Raw genomic sequence first — 5571 nt, forward strand, 5'->3', positions numbered from 1 at the left:
AAAATGTGGAAAAAGTGAAGGGGTCTGAATACTTTCCGAATGCACTGTATTTGTTACCATATGTGTGTGTGTTTAAATGTGTAACCGTGTGTCTCCAGGTTGAAGCCTGTGTGTAACTGTGTGTCTCCAGGTTGAAGCCTGTGTGTCTCCAGGTTGAAGCCTGTGTGTAACTGTGTGTCTCCAGGTTGAAGCCTGTGTGTAACTGTGTGTCTCCAGGTTGAAGCCTGTGTGTAACCGTGTGTCTCCAGGTTGAAGCCTGTGTGTAACCGTGTGTCTCCAGGTTGAAGCCTGTGTGTAACTGTGTGTCTCAGGTTGAAGCCTGTGTGTAACTGTGTGTCTCCAGGTTGAAGCCTGTGTGTAACTGTGTGTCTCCAGGTTGAAGCCTGTGTGTAACTGTGTGTCTCCAGGTTGAAGCCTGTGTGTAACTGTGTGTCTCCAGGTTGAAGCCTGTGTGGAACTGTGTGTCTCAGGTTGAAGCCTGTGTGTAACTGTGTGTCTCCAGGTTGAAGCCTGTGTGTAACTGTGTGTCTCCAGGTTGAAGTCTGTGTGTAACTGTGTGTCTCCAGGTTGAAGCCTGTGTGTAACTGTATGTCTCCAGATTGAAGCCTGTGTGTAACTGTGTGTCTCCAGGTTGAAGCCTGTGTGTAACTGTGTGTCTCCAGGTTGAAGACTGTGTGTAACCGTATGTCTCCAGGTTGAAGCCTGTGTGTAACCGTGTGTCTCCAGGTTGAAGCCTGTGTGTAACTGTGTGTCTCCAGGTTGAAGCCTGTGTATAACCGTGTGTCTCCAGGCTGAAGCCTGTGTGTCTCCAGGCTGAAGCCTGTGTGTAACTGTGTGTAACTGTGTGTCTCCAGGTTGAAGCCTGTGTGTAACTGTGTGTCTCCAGGTTGAAGCCTGTGTGTAACTGTATGTCTCCAGGTTGAAGCCTGTGTGTAACTGTGTGTCTCCAGGTTGAAGCCTGTGTATAACCGTGTGTCTCCAGGCTGAAGCCTGTGTGTCTCCAGGCTGAAGCCTGTGTGTAACTGTGTGTAACTGTGTGTCTCCAGGTTGAAGCCTGTGTGTAACTGTGTGTCTCCAGGTTGAAGCCTGTGTGTAACTGTGTGTCTCCAGGTTGAAGCCTGTGTGTAACTGTATGTCTCCAGGTTGAAGCCTGTGTGTAACTGTGTGTCTCCAGGTTGAAGCCTGTGTGTAACTGTGTGTCTCCAGGTTGAAGCCTGTGTGTAACTGTGTGTCTCCAGGTTGAAGCCTGTGTGTAACTGTGTGTCTCCAGGTTGAAGCCTGTGTGTAACCGTGTGTCTCCAGGTTGAAGCCTGTGTGTCTCCAGGTTGAAGTCTGTGTGTCTCCAGGTTGAAGCCTGTGTGTAACTGTGTGTCTCCAGGTTGAAGCCTGTGTGTAACTGTGTGTCTCCAGGTTGAAGCCTGTGTGTAACTGTGTGTCTCCAGGTTGAAGCATGTGTGTAACTGTATGTCTCCAGGCTGAAGGCTGTGTGTAACTGTGTGTCTCCAGGTTGAAGCCTGTGTGTAACCGTGTGTCTCCAGGTTGAAGCCTGTGTGTAACCGTATGTCTCCAAGTTGAAGCCTGTGTGTAACCGTGTGTCTCCAGGTTGAAGCCTGTGTGTAACTGTGTGTCTCCAGGTTGAAGCCTGTGTGTAACCGTGTGTCTCCAGGTTGAAGCCTGTGTGTCTCCAGGTTGAAGCCTGTGTGTAACTGTGTGTCTCAGGATGAAGCCTGTGTGTCTCCAGGTTGAAGCCTGTGTGTAACTGTGTGTCTCAGGTTGAAGCCTGTGTGTAACTGTGTGTCTCAGGTTGAAGCCTGTGTGTAACTGTGTGTCTCCAGGTTGAAGCCTGTGTGTAACTGTGTGTCTCCAGGTTGAAGCCTGTGTGTAACCGTATTTCTCCAGGTTGAAGCCTGTGTGTAACCGTATGTCTCCAGGTTGAAGCCTGTGTGTAACTGTGTGTCTCCAGGTTGAAGCCTGTGTGTAACTGTGTGTCTCCAGGTTGAAGTCTGTGTGTAACTGTGTGTCTCCAGGCTGAAGCCTGTGTGTAACTGTGTGTCTCCAGGTTGAAGTCTGTGTGTAACTGTGTGTCTCCAGGTTGAAGCCTGTGTGTAACCGTATTTCTCCAGGTTGAAGCCTGTGTGTAACCGTGTGTCTCCAGGTTGAAGCCTGTGTGTAACTGTGTGTCTCCAGGTTGAAGCCTGTGTGTAACCGTGTGTCTCCAGGTTGAAGCCTGTGTGTCTCCAGGTTGAAGCCTGTGTGTAACTGTGTGTCTCCAGGTTGGAAGCCTGTGTGTTTCCAGGTTGAAGCCTGTGTGTAACTGTGTGTCTCCAGGTTGAAGCCTGTGTGTAACTGTGTGTCTCCATGTTGAAGTCTGTGTGTAACTGTGTGTCTCCATGTTGAAGTCTGTGTGTAACTGTGTGTCTCCAGGTTGAAGCCTGTGTGTAACTGTGTGTCTCCAGGTTGAACCCTGTGTGTAACTGTGTGTCTCCAGGTTGAAGTCTGTGTGTAACTGTGTCTCCAGGTTGAAGCCTGTGTGTCTCCAGGTTGAAGCCTGTGTGTAACTGTGTGTCTCCAGGTTGAAGCCTGTGTGTAACTGTGTGTCTCCAGGTTGAAGCCTGTGTGTAACTGTGTGTCTCCAGGTTGAAGCCTGTGTGTAACCGTGTGTCTCCAGGTTGAAGCCTGTGTGTAACTGTGTGTCTCCAGGTTGAAGCCTGTGTGTAACTGTGTGTCTCCAGGTTGAAGCCTGTGTGTAACTGTGTGTCTCCAGGTTGAAGCCTGTGTGTCTCCAGGTTGAAGCCTGTGTGTCTCCCAGGTTGAAGCCTGTGTGTAACCGTGTGTCTCCAGGTTGAAGCCTGTGTGTAACCGTGTGTCTCCAGGTTGAAGCCTGTGTGTAACCGAGTGTCTCCAGGTTGAAGCCTGTGTGTAACCGCGTGCCTCCAGGTTGAAGCCTGTGTGTAACCGCGTGTCTCCAGGTTGAAGCCTGTGTGTAACCGTGTGTCTCCAGGTTGAAGCCTGTGTGTAACCGTGTGTCTCCAGGTTGAAGCCTGTGTGTAACTGTGTGTCTCCAGGTTGAAGCCTGTGTGTAACTGTGTGTCTCCAGGTTGAAGCCTGTGTGTAACTGTGTGTCTCCAGGTTGAAGCCTGTGTGTAACTGAGTGTCTCCAGGTTGAAGCCTGTGTGTAACTGTGTGTCTCCAGGTTGAAGCCTGTGTGTAACTGTGTGTCTCCAGGTTGAAGACTGTGTGTAACCGTATGTCTCCAGGTTGAAGCCTGTGTGTAACCGTGTGTCTCCAGGTTGAAGCCTGTGTGTAACTGTGTGTCTCCAGGTTGAAGCCTGTGTATAACCGTGTGTCTCCAGGTTGAAGCCTGTGTGTCTCCAGGTTGAAGCCTGTGTGTAACTGTGTGTCTCCAGGTTGAAGCCTGTGTGTCTCCAGGTTGAAGCCTGTGTGTAACTGTGTGTCTCCAGGTTGAAGCCTGTGTGTAACTGTGTGTCTCCAGGTTGAAGCCTGTGTGTAACTGTGTGTCTCCAGGTTGAAGCCTGTGTGTAACTGTGTGTCTCCAGGTTGAAGCCTGTGTGGAACTGTATGTCTCCAGGTTGAAGCCTGTGTGTAACCGTGTGTCTCCAGGTTGAAGCCTGTGTGTAACTGTGTGTCTCCAGGTTGAAGCCTGTGTGTAACTGTATGTCTCCAGGTTGAAGCCTGTGTGTAACTGTGTGTCTCCAGGTTGAAGCCTGTGTGTAACCGTGTGTCTCCAGGTTGAAGTCTGTGTGTCTCCAGGTTGAAGCCTGTGTGTAACTGTGTGTCTCCAGGTTGAAGCCTGTGTGTCTCCAGGTTGAAGCCTGTGTGTAACTGTGTGTCTCCAGGTTGAAGCCTGTGTGTAACTGTGTGTCTCCAGGTTGAAGCCTGTGTGTAACTGTGTGTCTCCAGGTTGAAGCCTGTGTGTAACTGTGTGTCTCCAGGTTGAAGCCTGTGTGTCTCCAGGTTGAAGACTGTGTGTAACCGTGTGTCTCCAGGTTGAAGCCTGTGTGTAACTGTGTGTCTCCAGGTTGAAGCCTGTGTGTAACTGTGTGTCTCCAGGTTGAAGCCTGTGTGTAACTGTGTGTCTCCAGGTTGAAGCCTTTGTGTAACTGTGTGTCTCCAGGTTGAAGCCTGTGTGTAACTGTGTGTCTCCAGGTTGAAGCCTGTGTGGAACTGTGTGTCTCCAGGTTGAAGCCTGTGTGTAACTGTGTGTCTCCAGGTTGAAGCCTGTGTGTAACTGTGTGTCTCCAGGTTGAAGTCTGTGTGTAACTGTGTGTCTCCAGGTTGAAGCCTGTGTGTAACTGTATGTCTCCAGATTGAAGCCTGTGTGTAACTGTGTGTCTCCAGGTTGAAGCCTGTGTGTAACTGTGTGTCTCCAGGTTGAAGACTGTGTGTAACCGTATGTCTCCAGGTTGGAAGCCTGTGTGTAACCGTGTGTCTCCAGGTTGAAGCCTGTGTGTAACGTGTGTCTCCAGGTTGAAGCCTGTGTATAACCGTGTGTCTCCAGGCTGAAGCCTGTGTGTCTCCAGGCTGAAGCCTGTGTGTAACTGTGTGTAACTGTGTGTCTCCAGGTTGAAGCCTGTGTGTAACTGTGTGTCTCCAGGTTGAAGCCTGTGTGTAACTGTATGTCTCCAGGTTGAAGCCTGTGTGTAACTGTGTGTCTCCAGGTTGAAGCCTGTGTATAACCGTGTGTCTCAGGCTGAAGCCTGTGTGTCTCAGGCTGAAGCCTGTGTGTAACTGTGTGTAACTGTGTGTCTCCAGGTTGAAGGCTGTGTGTAACTGTGTGTCTCCAGGTTGAAGCCTGTGTGTAACTGTGTGTCTCAGGTTGAAGCCTGTGTGTAACTGTATGTCTCCAGGTTGAAGCCTGTGTGTAACTGTGTGTCTCCAGGTTGAAGCCTGTGTGTAACTGTGTGTCTCCAGGTTGAAGCCTGTGTGTAACTGTGTGTCTCCAGGTTGAAGCCTGTGTGTAACCGTGTGTCTCCAGGTTGAAGCCTGTGTGTCTCCAGGTTGAAGTCTGTGTGTCTCCAGGTTGAAGCCTGTGTGTAACTGTGTGTCTCCAGGTTGAAGCCTGTGTGTAACTGTGTGTCTCCAGGTTGAAGCCTGTGTGTAACTGTGTGTCTCCAGGTTGAAGCATGTGTGTAACTGTATGTCTCCAGGCTGAAGCCTGTGTGTAACTGTGTGTCTCCAGGTTGAAGCCTGTGTGTAACCGTGTGTCTCCAGGTTGAAGCCTGTGTGTAACCGTATGTCTCCAAGTTGAAGCCTGTGTGTAACCGTGTGTCTCCAGGTTGAAGCCTGTGTGTAACTGTGTGTCTCCAGGTTGAAGCCTGTGTGTAACCGTGTGTCTCCAGGTTGAAGCCTGTGTGTAACTGTGTGTCTCCAGGTTGAAGCCTGTGTGTAACTGTATGTCTCCAGGTTGAAGCCTGTGTGTAACTGTGTGTCTCCAGGTTGAAGCCTGTGTATAACCGTGTGTCTCCAGGCTGAAGCCTGTGTGTCTCCAGGCTGAAGCCTGTGTGTAACTGTGTGTAACTGTGTGTCTCCAGGTTGAAGGCTGTGTGTAAC

This window comes from Coregonus clupeaformis, unplaced genomic scaffold (assembly GCF_020615455.1).
Source record: "Coregonus clupeaformis isolate EN_2021a unplaced genomic scaffold, ASM2061545v1 scaf1932, whole genome shotgun sequence".
Classification (NCBI taxonomy): Eukaryota; Metazoa; Chordata; class Actinopteri; order Salmoniformes; family Salmonidae; genus Coregonus; species Coregonus clupeaformis.